Source organism: Lissotriton vulgaris, chromosome 10, assembly GCF_964263255.1.
Source record: "Lissotriton vulgaris chromosome 10, aLisVul1.2, whole genome shotgun sequence".
Taxonomy (NCBI): Eukaryota; Metazoa; Chordata; class Amphibia; order Caudata; family Salamandridae; genus Lissotriton; species Lissotriton vulgaris.
Genome location: NC_141698.1, coordinates 224,517,505 through 224,541,893, shown reverse-complemented (window position 1 = coordinate 224,541,893; position 24,389 = coordinate 224,517,505). Strand labels below are relative to the sequence as shown.

At 51.2% G+C, this 24,389-nt stretch overlaps 1 protein-coding gene across 3 annotated transcripts in view; it reads right to left on the bottom strand.

Annotated features, from left to right (window-relative positions):
- GTF3C1 (general transcription factor IIIC subunit 1) overlaps positions 1-24,389 on the bottom strand; it is a 2,762,707-nt gene that overhangs the window by 2,555,572 nt on the left and 182,746 nt on the right. The gene's annotated exons all lie outside the window — the stretch shown is intronic.

The window sequence follows — 24,389 nt, the reverse complement described above, 5'->3', positions numbered from 1 at the left end:
GGGAAGGAATGCTTTCAGTGCAAGATGAATCGCCCGGAGCGCCAGAAGGTTGATGTGGAGCCCGGACTCCGCCAGAGACCTCTGATCTCCACCGCTCCCATGTGGCTGCCTGTTAGAAATGGGATTTCTGGTTGGCTGAGGCTTGCGCCAAAGTCAGGCAGAAACCACCACTCTAGTCAGGGCAAGGAAGTTACACGCCAAGATAACCCCTGCTCACCCTCTTGGTAGTGTGACACGAGCAGTAAGGCTTACCCCGGAGGCAATGTGAGTTAAGTATTTGCGCACGCATCCACCAGCAACAACATCCCAGGCCCCCCCACAAAAGGAACTCCACACAAGGTATATGTAAAAATAGCCTTTGTATTACAAAACACATTAGATAGTAAACACACACTTTACAATGTGCCAGAGGCACGGGCAGAATTTACAGGGGATTATATACATGGGACAGGGCCACCTGGACCACTGTCAGGAATAGGCACTTTTTTAAACTGGCGTTTGGTAGAATTAGCACTTTGAAGAATTAACACTTTTAGAACATATAATAACTGGCGGAGGATACGGGACGTACCTTCCGTTCTGGTTGCGCGGGATAATGAGAGTTATAAACTCAGTAGGCCTGAGAGGGCGGTGGCGACCCGCGCGCTACAAGGGTTTGGTTGGGGCGACCAACGTGTGGGCTCAGTGGAGGAGTGGGGCTGGGTGCGGGCGGCCCAGCGAAGCAGACGCGGCTCACCATAGAGGGGCGCGGCTCGAGGCCGGCCCAGGCACAAGCTGCTGAGGTGCAGGATGCGGGAGGCCCAGGGGGAGCAGAGCACAGCATCACAAGGAGCGGTCCGGCTCTTGGCGGGGGAGCTAGGCACGAGCTGCAGGGGAGTGAGCGAGGCACTCTTCAGGCGAGGCCCCAGCGGGCCAAGGAGATCAGACAAGTCCCAGTAATTTGTCAGGGAAGGCACAGTAGAGTCCACTGGTCCTGGGACTCTGGTCAGGGGGAAAGCTCAGTATCAAGCCCTTGGAGATAGTTAAGCACCAAATAATCATGTAGCACACAACCAGTAATGACTGGTAAGAGGTAAGTACCACCTACACAACCCTAACCACCTTAGGAGAACGTCACGCAGGGAACCAGGACCTCACTAGCAACACCTGTACTAGGAAGAACAACCACCCAAGTATCACTATACATTTAAGGGTTTAAACATGAGAACATTACACATGATGCATCACAACATTCAGAGATGTAGGAGAAGAAAACACATTATGCATAAACATACATTCAGTGGTGTAAGGAAAAGCAAATTTGTACATGATGCATAAAAACACATTCCGAGGTACCAGAACACAGGGGGCGCAAAGCATACAATACTTAGTACATTTCCTAGCACCCTAAGAAGCACATAACTCACAACAAAGTCCAGGTTGCGCCACTGTGCCAAAAACCTAAACGTAGCAGCTGCCCACTACTTGCTGAGCAGCTGAGGACAGGGACAGAACAGGGCCTAAACGCTGCAGCTGGCACTAAGTGCTGCACAGCTGGGGGAGGCCAATGTAGGGATGAAGGAGTGCGACTCACTCCTTAGTCGAAAGAACATGTCCCCAGGAAGCAAAATACCTAAACAGTGCAGCTGCCCACTAATTGCTGGGCAGCTGTAGATCAGCAAAAACTGCGCCAGGACTCATCAGCCAAATGGGGAGCCCTCTAGGCTCGGAACAAATCAGGCGCATTTTTGGGGAGCCCACTAGGCTCTGCATGCACCTGTGCATTTTTGGGAGCCCTCTGAAATCAAAACTGCGCAGCTTGAAGCCTTCTAGGCTCTTGAGGATCAACAGTGCATTGGAGCCCTCTGGCTCTAGGGAATAATAGGAAGCGTTGGAGCCGTCTAGGCTCTATGAGTCATGGGGCCAAAATAAACATGGAAGCCCCCACGGGGCTCTGTGGGACAAAGGAGGCAAACATGGGCCCTGAAACACTTAGGGGCTCGTTGGAGCCATCTGGGCTCTGGGAAAAACACCTGGCCCCTGGAGCCCTCTGGCCCCTCAACCACCGGAGCCCTCTAGGCTCTGAACAAATTAAGGGAGTGCGTGGGAGCCACCGTGGCTCCTGAAGCAAACATGCCCCCCAAGAATGTGGAACGAACATGAGGGGGGGCGCCTCTGGAGCCATCCTGCTCCTCAAACAAACAAATGCCCCATCGTTGAGCAGCCCCACTGTCAAGCGGGGGCTGCTTAGAAACACAGGGACTCCAGCGCGTGGGGCCTCAATTTGGTGCTCTCTTCTCCCAGGCAGCTCTACTCACCGGCTGCTTCTCCGGAGCGGGGGGGGGGGGAAGATGGGGGGGGGGTGCACCACGTTCACCCGGTCCCCCATCACAAGACCGGGACTTCAGGAGGCAGAGCACTCGTCGCTCCGGGCGGACTCCTCGGCCGGGGCTCCCTCCATTGCATGGGAGCCCTGCAACACAGGTGCTGCTCTTTGCGGGCTGCCCCGGGACTCGCCCTAATTCAAGGGAGCCCCGGGCGGCCATCACTCTGCTTGCTTCACTTTCTTGCCGGGGGGCAGTCAATCACAGCACGGCAGCGGGACTTCCTCCGGCAAACCGGAATTCCCGCCCATCATCGGGCACTACGGTGCCTGACTTCCGGTTTGCGGTGCGAGGGGGCCGCGGCGGTGATTTCTAGATCAGCAAATTAGGGGTGGGCACCCTCGGTAGGCAAAATAAACGTAGAAGCGAGGTGGGCACTCGCTAAGGACGCCATAAACGGGGTGGGCACCCGTAAAATAATTAAATAAATGGGGTGGCACCCATAGATAAACAAGAATTTGCAATGCAATAGGTCTCGCATTAGGAAAGTTTGAGCTATTGGTATTGTAAATGACATTTTTTATGTATGTGTTGGTTTTGAAAATAGCAAACTTAATAGCTTTGTCGTTTATAATGCCAATAGTTTTAACTTTCGCAAATGTGACACTTATAGCATTTGTAATGCAATATGTGTTGTATTTACGTGACTTAGATGTATTGATATTTCAAACAATGGCTTTTACATTTTTTAATAATACTTAAATAAAAGTTATTGTAATTTATAATAGCAATAGCTTAAATTTTTGTTAAAAAACTTTGTGAAGCTTATGTAAATTGTATTTTCTTGTAACGAAAATCCAAGAGCAGAAGTGAAATATTAACATATTTTTGTGACATTTGTAATAAAGCTTGAACATATTTGAACCAGTTGTTGAATGGTTGCACAGATTGATGCTGTGGTGACGCTGAGTGATGTTGTGGTGGCGACGAGTGATGCTGTGGCGTTCAGTGATGCTGTGGTAGCGCCTAGTGATGTTGTATTTCCCATGAGTGATGCTGTGGTGGTGCTGAGCAATGCTGTGGCCAAGTAATAGATAGAGTGAGGGCGATAGATACAGTGACGGCGATAGACAGAGTGTATTTATGTTGCATAAAGTAGCATTGAGTAGTGTAAGTATGAGGTGTGTAATTATACGGCACTAAGAGGTATTAGGTGGAGTGTATTTACGTTGCATTGAGAATTGTAATTATATGGGGTGTAATTATGTGGGACTGAGTGGAAATATGGGGAGTGTATGTTGTATTCAGTAGAGTAATTATGTGGCACTGAGTGGTATTTGGAGTGCATGTTGCATTGAGTGCAGTGTAATTACGTAGCATATAATTATATGGCACCGAGTGGTATTGTTTGGAGTGTATGTTGCATTGAGTGCAGTGTAATTATGTAGCATATTATGTGGCACTGAGTGGTATTTTGTGGAGTGTGTGTTGCATTCAGTAGAGTGTACTTATGTGGCACTGAGTGGGATTTGGAGTGAATGTTGCATTGAGTGCAGTGTAATTATGTGGTGTGTAATTGTGTGGCACTTAGTAGTATTTGGAGTGTATGTTGCATTGAGTGCAGTGTAATTATGTAGCATGTAATGATGTGGCATTGAGTGCTATTGTGTGGAGTGTGGGTTGCATTCAGTAGAGTAATTATGTGGTGTGTAATTATGGGGCAGTGAGCGGTATTAGTAGTGTATGTTGCATTGAGTGCAGTGTAATTATGTTGCATATAGTTATGTGGCACTGAGTGGTATTTGTAGTGTTTGTTGCATTGAGAGCTGTGTAATTATGTGGCGGTGCAGAGTGTGTGAGGCAGCGCAGTGTGTGTGAGGCAGCGCAGTGTGTGTGAGGCAGCGCAGTGTGTGTGAGGGAGGGCAGTGTGTGTGAGGGAGGGCAGTGTGTGTGAGGGAGGGCAGTGTGTATGTGAGGCAGCGCAGTGTGTATGTGAGGCAGCGCAGTGTGTATGTGAGGCAGCGCAGTGTGTATGTGAGGCAGAGCAGTGTGAATGTGAGGCAGAGCAGTGTGTGTGTGAGGTAGCGCAGTGTGTGTGTGAGGCAGCGCAGTGTGTGTGTGAGGCAGCGCAGTGTCCAATGTGTGGAAGGCCCTGGTTACTTCAGCATGAATGACGCACCTGCACTTTATAGCAGCTAGATTTAGACCGGCACTGCAGGATTATAAACCCCTTAGAAGCTCTAGAATCGTCTGTACATCCAGTTCTAGGGTCACAAGACGCATTCTTTTGTTTTATCCATTTCCAATACACGTGGCTGTGTTTAAATGTGACGTGGTACTGCTTAGCCCAAAACATGGGCTTCAAAAGTCTGGTCGCAGAGCGGTGCAGCCACCTGCAGGCTGGTAGCACACCGCTTGATATGGAAGGACTTACATTTAAACAACAAGTCCCAGGCTGAAAAGGGCGAGGGCAACGCTCCCACAGAGCATGCTGCCAGCGGGCGGTGGTCTCAACCCCTGCTGTCTTTTGGCTTTGAAGCGCTGTGAGGAGGAGAAGGAGGAAGAGTTTGGCCATTGGGTACAGTTTTATTTCTGCACCCAAGTCAGCCTCAAGCAGAAGACATGAAAACCACCAAAATTTGCTGCCCGGCAGTGAGACTGCAACACGTCCGGGGACTAGCAAACTTAAACCAGCACTTCCCAGGAAGAGGGTGCGCCCGTGCGAGCTCTCATCATACATGCTCCCACATTGCCTGAGATATCTGCGTAATCCACTGCCGCGTGCAACTTAGACACAAATCTTGCGTCCACCTCCATGCTGGTCCTCGTCTTAAAACGGCGTCAAGTTCGGAAAAGATTATGTCCTGCACCGCATCTTCTCCTCGCGTGCAGGCTGTGTGCGGGTACCAGTAGCTCTCTGTGGGGGGAGGGGCTGCAGGAAGCAACAGGCACTGAAGGCGGGAAGGAGCCAAGGAGAGAAGGGCAGATAAATAGGGGAGTGGGACGCAGCGTCGAAGGTAGCCAGTAGGAGGGTACCTGTCAACCCTGAGTCCGGGGGTGGGGTGCAGAGGGAGGGTGAGTGGGGGAGTAGGAGTGGTTTGGAGAAGAGATGCGCTACTGACGCTGAATGCAAGGACCCTACCGCGGGGGTAGCCCCTTTCCTCTAAGCACGGGGTCTTTCGCAAGGGTGGGGGTCAGCCACCTATTACCTTCGCCCTGAAAGTCTGTCTGGGAGTGGGGGCTCCAAGAGGATGTGGCATAACCGCTAGAGCGGTCGTCCTCAAAGCTGTGAAGCAACCCGCAGTCACATTACGACTTTCTGATTACATTGGTGGTGAGGTGATGTTAGAGTAGGTGACTAATAAAAGGCAGTGACGGTGCAACCCGCAGGAGGGGGGGGCTGTTATTCGGGGAGTGGGTTTCTAAATGATTGCCCTGATCATCTGCCACGTGTTTTCAGTTGTTTCTCTCCTGCACCACGCACGTGCGTCTTTAGCTCAGGTTAGCAGCGACACGTCAGGCACCGCTGTCCTGTCAGTCTCCTGTCACCCGTGACAGACCCAGCTGCTTGCTGCTTCTGATGTTTATCGTGTCTTTCTAATCTCACTCGCTCAGGGCAGGTTTTGCTGGAGGGGAAAGGGAGATAATCTTGTTATCGATTCTGAAAACAACTTCTCGTCTTATTAGACATTTGTAGCTACTTAACCTAAGATATCATAGACGCATTTTACAGCATATATGCAAGGGTAGCAAAAAAATAAATGAACAAATGTTTTTTTTCCTCCTTGATGTAATGGCTGACTGACGACTGCCCAGGGAATAGGCCGCTCCCACCCACAGAAATTAATTGTTTTTTTCTAATAAAAGAAGTGTTTCAATAAACTTCAATAAGAAAGAAATGTACTTGTGACTCACCTGACACAAACATACACATCGAGGACACCAGTAACAGCAACATCGCAGCTCTTCGCGTCTATAATAACAAGCTTAGTATCCGGGCTGGGAGGAGTGGGAGGGCGGGGGCTGCCTGCGCATGCGTAACATTTTAAAGTTTCGTTTTGAGGTCGGAGCGCGAGCGCGGAGCGACAGCAAAGTGCCGTACCGTACCTGAAGTCCCGGGACCTAGGAGGGGGCCTGGGCGAAGACCTGCGGGGAGACTGCGGGACCCCCAAGCCTAAGGGGAGAGCCCCGCTTCTTGCTGGAATGACAAAGGAGCTCGAGTGCTCTGCGAGGCTCCCGAGAAGCCCGAAGCCCAGTTAGGTAGGGGAGAGGGGGTTGCCTGTATGAGTGTGCCTGCGTCTGGGTGCCTGCATGTGTGTGCATGTGTGTGCGTGTGTATAAGTGTAAGTGTAAGTGCGTGTGCGAGCGCGTGTGTGTGTGTGTGTGTCTGTGTCTGTGTGCATGCACGCGCGTTAGGCTGACTTGCTGGGAATGTGGACGGAGCCGACGTGCGCGTTCACGCAGGCAAATCCAGCAGCAGAAGCGCGTGGCACCCTCCTGTCCCTAATTCCCCCGAGACGGACGACTAAAGTTGTCGAACTGGAGCATCTTTCGGATGCAACTCCAGCTCGACCTAAGAAACAACTGTAGGCACACAAAAGGGCAGGAGCGCTTCCCTCCAAGGGAAAAATGACAGCGCTCTGCCCAGAAAGGAAAACCAAGGCGCTGCGAGGCACAGACAGCACTAGGCCCCCAAGGAATGACTCCACAAGTAACCAGGGCCCCTGCAACAAGGTCCTCCTAGGTACAGAGGGCAGGAGGGTCCAAAAGAAGTCCTCCAGCACCCAGGCAAGGCAGAGGGGTCCCAGCACAGTCCATCAGCCATCCAGGGGCTGGGCAGGGCCCAGGGAGGCAAGCACTTCCCCTGGGCCCCAGCAGCAGCACGACCCTGGTAGATTCTAGTCAGGAAAACAAGAACATTTTGTAAGGGGACACAGCCCCTTTTTATACAGTGAATTCCTTTGTCTCAGGGTGCAGGGTGGGGGAAAAACCAGATGCAGCTGGTTTTGGAGCACTGATGTGCTTAACCACCCTTCCCTTTCACTGGCCAGGCTAGGGACATTAGACGCACCACAGGGGGCGGAGCCAGGTTTGTGTGGGGAAAGCCCAGCCCTATTCAGGTCCCAGGTGCACCCCTCCCTCACATCAGCATGCTAATCTCTCCACTCACCACCGGGGCAGACCCCTCATGACTCATGGAGACTGGCACACCAGCCAGCTCCAGCACATTCACTGCACAGACAGGCACACTTCTAGAAGTGGCACTTCCATATTAGACACAAACACGCTGCACGCATCATTGTGCAGCATTTAATCACACAAGTCCGCACATACCAAACTCGCACCTGCACTCCGCACGCATCAGGAATTACCATGGACACACACATTCCCCATGCATTCCTATGGGAGGGCAGGCCAATCTCACACACGCACTCAGGGAGTGCACGCACTTTACACTGGGACACAGTGAAAATGGGCAGAAACCAAGAATCACCCTCCCTAGGTCACATTTAAAAAGCAAAAAGTTCAGGGGTGAACCTGCCAGAAGGGCCAAGTCCAACACTGCCCCATCCCAGAGGGGATGCATCTGTCAACATAATGTGGTCTGGTTGGGGAAGAGAGAGGGGTCTGCCATTGACCCAGTCCTGTGTTTGTGAGCAACCACTGTAGTTGTCGAGCAGTGCCCTCCGAGATCTGGACGCAATTGGACAGATTCCCCTGATGCTGCACCCACTGGAACTTAAGGTACCACTGTAGAGCATGCATATGCCACTTGGCATGATCGACCAGCAGGATGCATGAGGCCTAGCAGCCTCAAAGTCATTCTGACCGAAACCCGGGACAGAGGCTGAAAGATTGGAATCATAGCCTGTATATCCCAGACTCACTGTTCGGGAGGATAGAGCCGAAACAGTGTAGTGTCCAGATTCGCTTCAATGAAGAGGAGCTTCTGAGAAGTAATCAGGTGTGACTGGCACATTGATGGATGGAGAACCCCAGCGAATGCAGGAGGTCGGCCCTAGTCTGGAGGTGGGTGACGACCGCCTGGGACAAGCCCGACTTCAGCAGCCAGTCGTCGAGATAGGGGTAGACTGAAACCCCTGATCCGGGCAGATGAGCTGCGACCACCGCCATCACTTTTGTGAACATCCGAGGGGCGCTGGTAAGCCCAAAGGGGAGCACGGTAAATTGAAAATGCTCGTGGCCTACCGTGAACCGTAGGCAAACCCGGTGGGCCGGCAGGACAGGGATGTGAAAATAAGCGTCCTGCAAGTCCAACGCTACCATCCAGTCTCCCGGGTCGAGGGCAGACAAGACCTGAGCAGGCGCCAACGTTTTGAACTTCTCCTTCCGGAGGAAGCGATTGACGTCCCTGAGATCCAAGATAGGATGCAGGCCTTTGTTCTTCTTGGGGACCAGAAAGCAGTGGGAGTAACTACCACGACCTACTTTTGGGCCAGGAACGCGCTTGATGGCTCCTTTCGCCAAAAGAGCCGTAACTTCCTGCTGGAGAAGGGCCAGATGATCCTTCAACATGCGGTATCTTGGTGGCATGGCTGGAGGGGTAGTCTCGAAGGGGAGGGAGTAGCCCCTTTGGACTATTTGCAAATCCCACCTGTCCGATGTGATGGTGCGCCAGTGGGGGAGGTGGTAGCGAATCCTGCTGTCCACTGGCGTTTGATGGGCCTGAAAGGTCAGACTAGGAGGGTTTGGAGGCTGCTGCAGAGGGAGGGTTGGTAGACTGGCCTGCCCGCTGGCTCCCAGAACCATGATGGTTGTTCCCACGTCCCCGGCAGCGCAAAGGTTGGGTAACTTGCTGCGGCTTATGGCTCTGGGCAGAACGTAGCAGGGCACCACTTCCGTAGCCACAAGAGGGGCGAAAAGCAGACTGCGCAGGGTGGGTGGAGAGGACCAAGGACTTGGATGTAGCCTGTGAGTGCTTGAAATGCTTTATAGGGTTGCCTGCTTTGTCGACAAAAAAGTGACAGCCATCAAAAGAGCATGTCCATCAAGGTGTTCTAGACATCCCCAGAAAAACCAGTCCACCTCATCTAGGCGTAGCGAGAAAGCGCTACAGACGTTGAAATGGTCCTGCCCAGAGAGTTGGCGGTGTTCAGCCCACAATGTAGCGCAAACTTTGCTGCATCCCTCCCGGCGGCAACAGCCAGGGAGAGCACTGCCCGGGCCTACTCCGGACACTGAGGCAGCACCTTCACCACCACATCCCACACAGAGTGGGAATAACGTCCCAAGAGACATGCGGTGTTTATGGACCGCAGTACTAAGCTGGCGGAAGAGAACATTTTCTTTCCAAGATGGTCCAGCTTCTTGGATTCCCTTTCCAGTGGAGGGGTAGGGAAGGTGCTTTTGGAAGTGGAGGCTTGGACCACCAAGCTCTCCGGGGTGTGGTGTTGGGAAAGTAAAGTGGGGTGCCCGGAGCAGGACGGTGGTGTTGGGAAATCATCCTGTCCACAGGAGCCCCCCGTGTTGGGCCTGGACCATGTGCCCTAAAGGACGTCGGTGAGGGCCTCATTAAATGGTAGCAAGGGATCCGAAGAGCTTGCAGACGGTTGAAGCACCTCTGTCAGGAGGTTAGTCCTGACCGCCACTGTGCTAAACTTGAGGTGGAGAGCTTCGGCTGCCCTAAGCAACACCGCTGCGTACAGCGCTCCCTCCTCCATAACCACGGTAGGAGGAGACAACATGCAAAGGTCAGGTGAGGGGTCCAACCACTGGATTCCCCCAGTTCCTCTCTCTAGTCCTGTTCACTGTCCTGGTCAGCTAGAGGGTCACCTGACCCCTCCCGGTCATCCTCATCATCATCTGGGTGCCAATCTTGTTGAAAAGGGGCCCCAGGAGTGAAGAGGGGCAAATAAACCCCTCTCCAGGTCCACGTCGGGGAGAAGGCTGGGGTAGACGCCGTAAGGGGGGCCGACTGGCGTCAAACGCAGTAGTGGAAGGAAGCGGCGCCGGTGGAGGCATAATCAGGTCAACAGACGCCGATCTGGATACAGGCCTGTATCCAAGGGGGCACTGCAGCGCTGCAGCTGCCGGCGGAAAAGGATTAGGCCTCGTAGAATGTACGAAGCTGTGCGTGAGTCGCTCCGGGTCCTGGAAAGGATGGGGAAATGCGGAGTCGACTCTTCGGGCCTCCGCGGGCGGAGTCGACTCTTCGGGCCTCCGCGGGCGGAGTCGACTCTTAAGGGCACCACCCGCGTCACTTGTCGACCGACGAGGAGAGGTTGAAGAGCGATTATGCTTCTTCGGCTTTTTCTTATGCTGAGAATTACCCCACTCAGAGCGAGAAGACTTGAAACCCGAATGATGGTGGCTCCGTGACTGGTCCCTCTACCTCCCTCGCGACCGGGAACTCTAACGGCGCTGAGGCAACTGGCAGTGCTCAAGCAGTTTTCGGGACCATTCCCACAAAGCCTTCGGCGCCATTGACCGGCAGTCGGAGCACGACTTGGGCTCGCGGTCGGGCTCCAGGCAAACAAGACACGTGGTGCGGATCCGTCACCGACATCATCCGATGACAAGAACCGCATGGCTTGAAGCCGGGCATCCGTTGGGCACCTTAGGCATCAAAGACTCGAAAAAGCCAACAAAAGTCAAGAAAAAGTCGGTCAAAAAGTGACTGGAGGTATCGCTCTTCTCGGATCTGCGCTGGGTGGTGCATAAGAAATAACTGACGTCAGCCCACAAGGGCAACATCTGAGTAGTTACAGCGACGTCACCCAGGAGACCACACCCCAACGACTGACGCAGAGCCGACCAACGCCACCTTCCAACGTGCAGAGGTACTGCTGACGAAGAAACTTTCCGGATCCAGTCTGACGCTGGGGGGTAATTCTAAGATAAGGAATTTATAACTAACATGTTTCTTTCAGATAAATGCCAAAACTGTGTAAAGAAATTTGGTTTTCTGACAAATGTCTGCTTGTCCCTGAAAGCTAGGAAGATTGTGATTTCAGCACCACAACCACTCTGTTGATACCATTTGCAGGGGAAAAAAGACCCTTTCATCTTTGGGCCTTTTTTCCCCATTGTTCTCCCCTTAAATTTTTTTTTTGCTGTATTTTGGATAATTTCTAGGTCCCATCCAGGGAATCTACAAACCTTTAGAATCCCTGTGATGTTGGAATGAAAGAACGCAAATTTGGCATGGATACCTTATATATTCAAAAACGTTACAGGGCCCTAAGCATAAACTACCCCAAATAGACTGAACACGGCGGGGGCATGGCAAGCCAGCCAACATGGCGGACGCTAGTTCCTAACGCTCCGGCCGACATCCCCTAATTATCCGGTGCAATCATCACGTGCCATCCGTGCTGGGAATATGTGGGCCGGTAAGGTGAAGGGCCATTTGAGGTAATATGAATTTTTATGGTCAATTGTGTCCCCTAACGTAGACCCCAACGGCTCCATGTACGTGCTTCAAGTACATGTATGTTCCCTCCACAACCAGCTATGAAGACGCAAATACATTTGCGTCCAACGTTAACATGTCCTCTTTCAGATCCACCATGAATGGGTCGAAAATTCAGTTCCTAAGTATGCCGTGCCACCGTCTTTACATGGTGCACTTTCACGTTTTCCTGGCTCTGGCGAGCTAGGCCCTGATTTCTGCCATCGAGCCCTTTCTACCTTCCGCCTCTGAAAGCTGCAGCCTGGATCTGCATCCGTGACCCTTGCCTTACTCCCTGTGCGGCGAGCGGTGCCCGGCTCGGCCTGCTTGCCTGCCAAGACTGTATTCTGCCTTCAAGTTATCTGCTCCGCTCCTCGAAAATACATTCCTGTCTAGTGTTTTAGGTAAACATCTCCCCAGCTGCAGAGCAAAGGGCCCGGCCTTTCTGTCTCCGTGCAAGTTAATTCATTGCTCTTGTTACCATGGTAGGCCCATGGCCCCCTCGCATTACACGTAGACACGTAGTCGCATATGCATGCACTAGCAGTCAGTATAGAATAGCCTCTGCCCGAGAGACCTTTCCTTCTAGATAATACAGTTCCTCAAACACAAGATATCAGATATGATTTGGGATTAGGTTGTTCTGACACGCCAGACTTCTGTCTCCACGTATAATGCTAAATGTCAAGTCCCCTTCACCCTCCAGTTCCACGTCAATCACACGTCATGCTGCTGCGCACGCATCTCTGCCATATATTTCTGCTGACACTGCAGGATTCCTCTATGAATCCACCCACCTGTGACACTCATGTGACGTTTCTAGCACACACCTCCGTGTACGCCCTCGTGCACGCCTTCTGTTACGCACATGTGTTCTTATCTCGTTTCTCTCAGCTGTTACGCCTTCTGTATCCATCACCATTGTATGCATTTACTATATATATTGTACTCTGTTAATAAAGTATTGTCTATCCCTTCCTGAACCTTCGTGGTGATGGAACATGATACCTGGTTCAAACCAATTCCATTTTATGGAATAAAACCCTTATAAACTCAGATGCCACCGACTCTGCCTCTCATTTCGATTGAGTTATTTTATTGAACTTTACCACATAGAAATTCCGCATAGGTAAATTTTTATTTACCACACATTAAAGCCAAAAAGCTCTGCCAAGCACCATTTTGCCAGTTACGGCCACAGCCGCGACCGAGAGGAAAAGTGCGGCCTCCTCAAAGTGAAGACGTGTGGAGACAGCGTGAGGCAGATACCAGTGTCGGAGCTACACTCAGTGCGGCACCTACCGGACACAACTGCTGATGTGGTGGAGGCCACCCGGATCGCCCGCCCCCAGTGAAGCAGGCATTCGACGTGGCCCTGTGGCAGGAGAGACGGGCAGCCGCTGCACAGACGGACGCGATCCCTTAGAAGCCATTCCGGGCTGCCGGTGGAGACCCGAGAGCGCTGGTGGTGGCAGACCAGAGGGCGGCGCTGGACAGATCCAACAAGCACCATTTTGCCGGCTGAGGTTGAGAGAGCAGCCAGCACACAGAGCGGATGTATGGAGGAGGCGCAGAGTTGGAGGAGGCGCAGAGTGGGAGGAGGCGCAGAGTGGGAGGCAGCCACCCGCGCCGAGACTACAGCTTTTGACTGGCGAAGCAGCCTGCCGGAGCGGAGGTGCCGCTGATTCCCCGCTGGGACAAAAGTGCCTGCAGTAGTGGGGGCATGCATGTACACTAAGCTCAGGGAGGCACTCACTGGAATCGCCTGTGGTGGAGGCCCCCCAAGACCTTTTAACCCCTGAGGGACGGATCTTCGGGGTGGCCCTGCAAGCAGAGAAAGAGGCTGGTAACCGTCAGGCAGCAGGCTGCGATCTCAAGGTTTCAGTTCACCGTGGGATCCCTTAGAAGCGGTTCAAGGCTTCTGGCGGAGACCTGAGATCGCTGGTGGTGGCAGGCCGGGGGCGACACTGGACAGCCGCTGCACAGAAGGCTGCGATCCCTTAGAAGCCGTTCCGGGCTGCCGACGGAGACCCGAGATCGCTGGTGGTGGCAGGGCAGAGTGGGACAGATCAAACAAGCGCCATTCGGTGCCCGCAGCAGCGGCTAAGGAGAGGAAAGCGGCCAGCATATATAGCAGACGCGTGGAGGCGGCGCATAGTGGGAGGCGGCGCATAGTGGGAGGCGGCCGCCCGCGCCAAGGCTGCTGCTTTTGACTGGTGAAGCAGCCCTACAGAGAAGGGTGGCCGATTCCCTGCTGGGACCAAAGCCACTGAGGGAGTGGGGGCATGCACATACACTAAACTCGAGGAGGCAATCACAGGAAATGCCTGCTGTGGTAGACCGCCCCCCCCACCCCCCCAGAGTCGTTTGAACCCCTGAAAGACAATTCTTCGGCAAGGCCCTGCAAGTGGAGGAGGCGAGTAACTGTCAGGCAGCATGCTGCGATCCCATAGAGGCGGTCTCAGGTCACCGAGGGAGCCAGAGGTAACCGGTAGTGGTAGGCCGGAGAACAGTGCTGGAGAGATCCTACCCCTAGGGCGCCTGATGGGCGTTATAATGTCAAAATGACCGCAGTGGCCAAACAGAGACCCGGTTAGCACACCTGCGAAGTAGTGGCTGCAGCAACAAAAGCGGACACAGCAGCGCTGACCCCCGAGGGGGCTCCACCGAGGCCGCAATGCAGGAAGCAACAAGGGCCACATCACCAGATCCTGCAATTGTCACTGACGTCTGGGTACGTTGACCCGCATTTGAGGACCGAGCTCACCACATCAGGCGAGGAGATTGACAGAGGTAGGCCACCCCACCAACTGGAAAGCAGCCCAGTGAGTACACACCCTCGGAACCACATGCAGGGGACCTGCGGTCACTGTGTCAACGGAGCGGGTGATAACAGGTGGAGGTGAAGTACTAGAGGCGGCTTGCCTTGGGAGTAACGCTGTGGGGGAGAGAACACCCTGAAGCCGACAAGGTCAATAGTGCAGAAGTGACCCTCTGGGTCTGTGTAAAGCCGGCCTACCAGGACAAGAGGGCTGGCACGGCGGCTGCAGTGTGCTACGGGAGGAGGTGACAGAGGCAGTGGGAGTGGGAGGAATCCGCCAGGCCTGTCCCCTGCGAAGCTGCTGAGACCTGCAGAAGTAAAAACACGAGCACCCTGCCGCTGAGGGGAGACGTTAACAGAGAGGGAGACGCCCCACCACTGAGAGACATTCACACCTGCCGCCCCACTGGGTGCCCAGATAAACCCTACTGCTAGAGATCCGCAGATGCAGGGTCCACATGCCACAGGCCTCGCTCTCGAGAACGAGACGCCACACAAAGTGAAACTGCCTCCAACACACAGACCCGGATGCGCAGCTCAAGTATCCCACGACTGCGAGTGTCCCGGGCGGCCCCCAAACCTCGCATAGGGGCCCAACATCAGACGAGATCAACCACACCAAAGGCTGACTGCGAATGCCAATGGCACAGCAACGTGTGATGGGCCGTATGAGCACCAAGTTACAGCAAGGACCGCTACGTACAGGAAGTTTGGACCCCTCACGCATGAGAGACGAAGGGGAGATGGGACCACTGACAACAGCCCTGGTGGCCAAAATGGATTCGGTGCTTGCAGCAGTGGAGAAGATCGGTCTGTCGTAATTGGCCCGTCCGCATTAGCGATTAGCTGAACCTACACGTTGTCCTCCTTAACTTGGCTATATACGATAACGCCATTTTGAATGTTGCGGCGGCCATCTTAGATCATGAGCGGCCTCGTGGCCGACGTGCCCTTTAGTCTGTTGTTCGTTCCACTGACCACTCTTGTCTGCCCAGCAACAGGCTATTTTTAGTACTGGTCAAGCCGCACATGCGCAGCTCCCACTGACCCGTAGACCTTTAGGAATGTACACCAAACTGACCAGCGGAGTTGTGCCCCCTCCAATGAGCTGGCAGTATTCCAAAACATGACCATATATGTCTCGAAACTATGTCTTAACTTGTGCCGCCTATCTTTTATTGCCCCAAAACTGTATATAAACGGGGTCACACCGATGTTCGGGGTGATACCTCTTGCATTGCCGAAGGGTGCTGTTTGAGTGTACCACCACCCCATGGGGTCTTAATAAACTTGTTCTTTGCCTTTTACAGTTTCCGTGCCAACAGTTCTTGAGTGTGAGTGGGTTATCTCCGGAGCGTGTAGGCCTTGGGAACCCCGAATTACTTCAATTGGCGACTCTGGTGGGACTCATCGGCGACTCGGATGCCCGAAGGAGAGGTCGTGACGAAGGCTTGGAAACCCGCCATGGGCGCGCGCTGCCACGAGTGACCCGAGTCTTGGCTGCCACGGTGTTTTTTCCTTTCCTTCCGATCTGACCTTCCAGGTGGCGCCGGTCTCCGACTGAGTCTTCGAAGTGTCTGCATCGCTGAGAAAGTGCCGTTTGGCTGATTTGGCTTACAAGACCTTGGCAGTTGGAATCTGGACATTTGGGAATTTGGTAAGCTTTGTGATCGGTAAGGTAGTCTTCGGACGCTTACTGAGGTCCTATGATTTGTGTTCGGTAAGGTAGTCTTCGGACGCTTACTGAAAATCTGTGCTTTGTGATCGGTAAGGTAGTCCTCGGACGCTTGCCGAAGTCCTACGATCTTTGATTTGAGTTAGCTAACATTGTGAATTTGTGATCTTTGAACTTATATGTGTAGTGCACTTCACATAGGCAGGCATGTAGAGATGTTTCTCTAACTTTGTTTTTTTTTCCTTTGAGCGGCACAATAGTGTGAAGAACTGTAAGTGCCATTTTGTCCGGTGTCACGCTTTCGTGATACTTTTTGAACATGCCTGTTTTCAGCACACTCCGAGGAATGTGTTGTCTTGGAGAAGGTACCTCAATTAGGTTAGCGGAATCACAGCCGGCTCCCCCAGAGGGAACACCAAATAGGGACATGTACATAAAATTTGGCCTTCCTCCTATTATGTATAGTAAATTATGGCATAAATACACCAAGGCCGATCCTGAATTGCAATGGCCTCTACACGGGTCTTATGATTTGAGTAAAATACAATTCGTAGAGCAATGTATGTTTCAACGCAGGTCTAGACAAAACATGTTTGATTGCGTGCGAATGTGGGAGAAAGCGGCGCGTGAGCGAATGAAGCGTGAGGTTGCCTTGGCGGACAAAGAGCAGCGCAAGGCTGCTCGGGATAAAGCTTTACAGCTTGAGGAAAAGGAGGCTCAGGAGAAGAAAGAAAGGGAGGAACGGGAACGTAATTTGCAAACGACTGGTCAGTTTCCTATTCGCCGACCACTTTATCCTGTCCTTAATAATGAAATTGATGATTTTTCTTTGTTAGATCGGTCACCGCCTCCGTACGTTACGCCGACGGCTCCAGCTGTGGATTCTGATGATGACGGACAGGATAAGTCGGGCAAGAAGAGTGTATCTGCTCTCAGGTTTACTACGGAGAGGTCCGCTCATCTACGTAGTTGGGCGCGTAAAGTGAATAAGCGTAGTGTTACTCAGGAGCAATTGGTATCAGAAAAGAAAGGGTGGACGGATCTTGAATTGATGTATTTTCTGTCTACTTTGGCGGATGAGGTTATAGGCGCATATCGTGATCTTTCTGATACGTTAGAACCCAAAGCGTTGTCAGTGTACCGTGAAAATTTGACTAAAGGAGATTTTGATCTTTCAGATGTCGATGACCTGTTTGCGCAATTGATCAAGCTGCGGGATGAGACAACCCGATTGCGGGAGGAGCGGAAAAGGAGGCAAAAGGAGTCCGAATTGGAGAATAATGGGCAGGCCAAAGAGTGTTCTCTCCGTTGTTCCGATAAGAGTTCTGCGTTGCATGTTATGCCTATGCGTGAAGCTGCGCCTTTGTATGTTCCGCCGAGGGGGGAAGGTACGGATGAGGATAAATTATCGAAGGATGCGAAAGGGTATTTTGTGTATAATTGGGTTTACACGCCATGGAATAGAGCAGATGTCATGGCATTGAAAAATTCTTTACCTGATCTTCGGAAGAATCCAGCGGCATTTTATGAGGGGGTGGAGGGGGCTATATCGTCTTGTGTGATGACTCTCGTAGACATAGATTTGTTTTTTGGGCTGATATTACCACCTGATATGTGGCGGCAAATTCGTAAAAATAATGATGAAACGATATTGGGAGCAACATGGAAAGAAAGAAATGCTGCAGATTTAGATAGAGAACCAGCATGTAAGCCCTGTCAGCTAATCCTAGATTTGCCGGCAGCTATCTTAAATAAATTACAAACGCTTGTTCCCTCCAAAAAGATTGATTGGACCATGTTAACGTCGTGCAAGCAGAAACCCGATGAAACGGTTTCAGATTTCTTTACACGCTTCGAGGAAGCCTTTCATGATTACAGTGGTCAATCTTTAACAGACGATACGGGTCGGCATTTGTTTGTAGATAAGTATGTAGCTAATCTCCTACCAGAGATTGCAAAGCGATTGAAGTCGAGCGAAAGTTCCTGGGCCACGGCGACCCCTGCGTCCTTGTTAACTATGGCTCAGTATTATGAGCGGCAGGAAGTGGAGGCTAAAGAAAGTGTAGAGAAAAAGACGAGGGAATTGAAAACGAAGGTGATGTTGGCGCAGGTTCGGGGAACACAGGGTAGAGGGAACGATAGAGGTAGACGAGGTGGAGGAAACGCGTCGTATGGTCGTACGGACATTGCGGAGGATCAGTGTGCTTATTGTAAGGAGTTTGGGCATTGGGCCGAAGATTGTCCGGTACTTCGCGAACAGCGTAGTCAGCGTGGTCGAGGAAGTGGAAGGTCGAGAGGAGGTTATATTGGAGCGAGAGGTGGCGGAGGTGATCGTGGAAAGGTTGAGGAGAGGGGCCGTGGCCAGGGCGAACGAAATACGTTTGATAGACGGAATCAATATCAGATTTCGGAAGGAGAGAATGTGGAACACCAGGATTATGTGCATGCATAGGATTGCGTAGGATGGGGTAAGGAATCAGTTGAAGTGCCGGTAGATCAGCAAGGTCCATATGTAACAGCGGGTATTTTGGGTTCTACTGATCAATTTCTAGTCGACACAGGAGCTACTCGTAGCGCTCTGTCGAAAAACTTGGTTCCGAGGGCTCCCCTGTCTGGCGAAATGATTACGTGTGTAGGGTTTGATGGCACACCCTCCCCCAGCCCATTGTCCAAGCCCCTTGCACTATGCATTGACAAATACTTCAGTTTTGGCCAATTTTTGTTATCACCCCATACCCCAGACAATATCCTGGGCATTGATTTGCTTAAATATTTTCGAGCGACAATACGTTGCGCTCCAGAGGGAGTGCGGGTTATTCTGAATGACAATTACCCTGACCCTGACGATTGCCCTGACCCTGACAGATTTTATGCCATTTTAGACATCCCTGCTTTGGCCTCTCTGCCGCACACGTTGTGGGCGATCTCAGATACGGATGTGGGAGAGATGCGTATTCCACCAATACACATTACTGTTAAGGAGGGGGCCCCTCTACCACGAGTGCCACAGTATAAGATTTCGAAAGAAGGTGAAATTGCACTGACACATATTGTTCAGGACTTAATTTCTGCAGGTGTGGTGGAGGAGGCCCCTTATAATGTTTGTAACAGCCCTATTCTACCGATTCTTAAGAGGGACTCAGATGGCAAGATCTATCGATTTATTATTGATTTGCGTGAGATAAACAAAATTGTCATTCCCCAATACCCGGTGGTGTCTGATATAACGACTTTGCTTACTTTGGTTCCACCGACGGCCACCACCTTTAGCGTGATTGACTTAAAGAATGCGTTCTTTTCCATCCCTGTTCACCCAGATAGCAGATATCTGTTTGGTTTTACACTCAATAATAAATCGTATAGATTTTGTCGTGTTCCCCAAGGATATACTGAAAGCCCTAGCATCTACAGCCAGGCTTTGAAAAGACAACTAGATTCCTTTAAATTGCAGTCCGGCGTTGCGCTCATCCAGTACGTGGATGACCTTCTGCTTGCCGCCGACTCCTATGCACAATGTGAACCGAGTACGCTTGCGTTGCTTTCCTTTTTGGCACAAAACAATCACAAGGTTTCCAAGAAAAAGCTCCAATATTGTAGACCCCAGGTGACCTACCTCGGTCGTCTGTTGTCTAAGGAGGGACGTGCATTAACATCTGATCGAATTCAAGCAATTTTAGACACACCAGTCCCCCGCACGCAGAAAGATGTGCGTGCCTTCATAGGGTTGACGTCCTTTTGTAGGCAATGGATCATGGGATTTTCACATATCATAAAACCTTTGCTAGCATTACTGTCCAAAGCTACACCGATGCCTCTTGAGTGGACAGATGAATGTCAGAAAACTTTTGAGCAGTTGAGGCAGGCCCTTTGTTCCGCACCCGTGTTAGGTACACCAGACTACACAAAACTTTTCACATTGTACGTGCACGAGAATGATGGGTGCGCGTTGTCAGTGTTAGTGCAATTACACGGGGATAAGCAGAGACCATGTGCATACTTCTCTGCCATTTTGGATCCTGTAGCACGAGGGTTGCCTGGGTGTTTTCGAGCGGTAGCAGCAACAGCAGTAGCCATACGACAGAGTGAGGGCATAGTGTTATCACACAAATTGTTGGTGTTAGTCCCTCACGCAGTAGATGCCCTGCTAAACCAAACAAAGACCCAATACCTCACGAGTGCACGACTTACAGGATATGAGCTGACACTCCTAGCGCCACATATAACATTGAAAAGATGCGCTACTTTGAACCCTGCCACCTTATTGCCCTATCCGGCCGAGGAGGGTCAGGAAGAAAAACATCACGACTGTTTTCCTGACTGAGGAACAGACAAAGGGTCGTGTAGACTTACAGGATGTGCCACTTCCTGATGTGGATGGGGAACTGTGGGTTGATGGATCGTGTTTAAGGCTGCCAGATGGTACGACTTCCGCAGCATATGCGATCACGACTCTTAAGACAGTGGTAGAAACAGCTAGGATACCACAAAAATCGGCTCAGGCAGCAGAGCTGATAGCTTTAACAAGAGCCTGCGAATTGAGTGCCGGATTATGTGTGAACATATACACGGACAGCCGGTATGCCTTTGGAGTGGCCCATGACTTCGGGCTTCTTTGGAGGGAACGCGGGTTTCTGACATCACACGGAGAGCACATTATGCACGGAGAGCTAGTGCGTGATCTCCTAAATGCGTTGCTTGGCCCTAAGAAAGTAGTGATAGTGAAGTGCAGTGCCCATAAGAAGATTACGGATAAAGTGGGTCAAGGAAATGCCTTTGCAGACAGCATAGCAAGGCAAACGGCTATGTCCCGAACTAGCTCCCCCATGTACGTGGTACAATCACAGGCTGAGCGATGGAGTGATGCTAGAGCAGAAATACGGGATATTCAAAAATCAGCTACAGAATCTGAACTTGCGGCTTGGGCAGCAGATGGGGTACTAGATGACGAGGGTTGTTGGAGAAGCAAAGACATGGAGAAGTGGAAATTGCCTGCGGCTTACTTACAGGTGATGGTCCAGATGACACATGGACTGGCTCATGTCGGAGCTCTTGCAATCACTCGGCTTTTAACACGAGTTTGGGAACATCCCGAGATTGCGAATACTGCGAAGAGAGTAGTGCAGACCTGCCTGGTATGTTTGCAACACAATCCTGGAAAGGGGACCCATACTCCGAAAGGAGGGTTCGTTCCACCTTCTGCACCGTTTGAGGTGCTTCAAATGGATTACATCCAACTCGAGCGCTGCAATAACCTGAAGTACGTCCTAGTGGTGGTGTGTGCTTTTAGCAAATGGGTTGAGGCCTACCCCACGAAAGACAATACGGCTTTGACAACAGCTAAGGTGTTGCTTAAGGAATTCTTTCCTCGCTTTGGAGTTTGCAAATTTTTGTGGAGCGATAATGGGCCCCATTTTGTTGGAAAGATTGTGGAGTATGTACTGAAGGGGTTAGGGATTCAGCAAAAGTTCCACGCTGTATTCCACCCTCAGTCAGCAGGTTTGGTCGAGCGGTATAATGCCACGTTGAAGCTTAAGCTGGCCAAAATTGTGGCGTCTACATCATTGAAGTGGCCAGATGCGTTGCCGCTAGCACTACTATCTCTTAGATCAGTACCCCACTCACGAACTGGCCTTACGCCCTATGAGGTGGTGTTTGGCCGCCCTATGAATATCTGGGGGGTGCCCAAGCCGCGATTAATACATGATGTGCCTTGTGTTATGATGAATGATTATTTGGCACGATTAACAAATGATTTGCTCTCTATTCATCAACAGGTTCGAGAAGCGCTCCCTGACAACTCTACTGGAGAGGGCCATGATCTTAGTCCTGGGGACCATGTAATGGTCCGCTCGTTTGAGAGAGCAAGCAGTCTGGAGCCCAGGTGGAAGGGCCCCGAGCAGGTCCTCCTGGCGACCCGCACCGCAGTACGAGTGACAAACAGGAAGCGGTGGGTGCATTCGACACATTGTCGCCGTGTCTCTCCGGATCTGGTGACTCCTGCTGTGTTGACTGATTATAAGGAGATCTTGGAGAAAGAAAAGAGCCCAGCTGTGACGTCGGCCGAAGTGGAGGGAGCCTTCCCGGACCAATCTGCTACCGGAAGAGAGCGCTACGACCTACGTCCACGATAAGAAGATTTTTGTTCCTTTTTTAATGACTGGTTGGTTACCGCTCCAGGTTTGTGAAACGGAAACCGGGAATTCCAAGGGGGGGGATCAGTTCTGCCAGAGTAGCGACACCCGTCTTGGCCCGGAGAAGAAAACAACGGCTACCTCTGAGTTCAGCACCGCATTTTTCTTTTTTAGGTATACACGTACATGTATCTGAGACAATTTGTGAAAATTTGTGAACAATTTGTGCCACTTGAGACTTTGCACGAACATTTTTGAACTATGGCATCAACGGCATCTCGTGATAAGAAAATATTGGGTGCCTTTCTCTTTGTCTTGACTATTGTGGTGATAGCTGTTATAGCCTGGGTAGTCGAACTTGTGGTGCCTGTACGTGAACATTTGCTGCCGACTACCCCGGCACCGTCTGAACATTTTCATTTCACACTGCCTTTCCATGAAGAGCGCCATCGCCAAACGTATTTAAATAACAGCTTCATTCAGATTCTTCACCACACGCATAACATGACCAATACCTCGAATTGCTGGGTGTGTGGAATGTTGCCTGGGCACCAGAAGAGAGGGGGCACCCCACTTATTCCACTACCGTTTTCACACAATGGGTCATGCAACACCTGGTACACCCTCCTTTTTACTTTGAGATGGCCAACTAAAGGGGGGGTGCTTTTCCGTTTGAATAAAGTATGTTCCCATGACAAGGATGGGTTTCCCCGGGCTGAGGGCACACGTTTCGAATGGGAAGAGTATAGGCCTGACAATGTATCTGCCCCACGTGTATACAGCAATCAGCGGAATGTTAATGTATCTAGTGCTCATGTCATAAATGTCATTGCTACAAAAGCCGATTTATGTATCAGAAACAAGGGCACGATTGCAGTAGGGAAAAGCGAATGTAACATTACTCTTACGTTTGATAGCCCGAATGGCATCTCATTTGTTGCATCACGAAATACATACTTTATCTGTGGAACGAAGGGATACCATCAGCTTCCAGTGGGGTGGTTGGGCACGTGCTACGTATCGTTTGTGTTACCCCCTGTATTCATTGCCCCTCCGATGTACCACAACGATTATACACTGTACCATGATTTCGTCTTGAATAGGGTTAAACGAACTGTTGCCCTGGAGGACATTGACCAAACGGACACTGCATTACAACAGTATGTGGATTTTAATCTGGGACTATTCTCCTTTGTGGGGGCTGCACTGAACAGCCGGAAAATCAGACGACTGACACGCGTTGTCGAGGCTGTTGCGAATGACACTGCCATTGCCCTGGGGAATATTACCGAGGAACTACAGATTTCCAGAATTGTCACCCTCCAAAATCGAATGGTGTTGGACGTTGTTTTGGCTGATCGTGGGGGGGCATGTAGAATTATCGGAAGCAGCTGTTGCGTATACGTCCCGGACAATTCTCCATCTGTGTATGATGCTATTTCCAAGCTGCATAAAATAGCTGCTGAAATACACCCGGACAATGGAACTTGGACACTTTCAGGATGGTTCTGGTCTATGATTGCAACTTGGGGCTGGAAACTGTTGACAATTCTCTGTATACTGGTGGGAGCAATGTTTTTTATATGCTTATGTATTCAATGTGGCCCAGCCCTATGTTCAATGTGTTTATCAGCTTGCTTACCATCGAGGCGAGCTCTTGCCCACGACAAAATGATGCTGCACAAAGAGGTGACACAAATTATGTTAATAGACATCGAGGACGAACATCCTGATTATGTTCATTATGAGGTAGATTCAGCTAAACGCTAAAAGGGTCGTCTGTCGTAATTGGCCCGTCCGCATTAGCGATTAGCTGAACCTACACGTTGTCCTCCTTAACTTGGCTATATACGATAACGCCATTTTGAATGTTGCGGCGGCCATCTTAGATCATGAGCGGCCTCGTGGCCGACGTGCCCTTTAGTCTGTTGTTCGTTCCACTGACCACTCTTGTCTGCCCAGCAACAGGCTATTTTTAGTACTGGTCAAGCCGCACATGCGCAGCTCCCACTGACCCGTAGACCTTTAGGAATGTACACCAAACTGA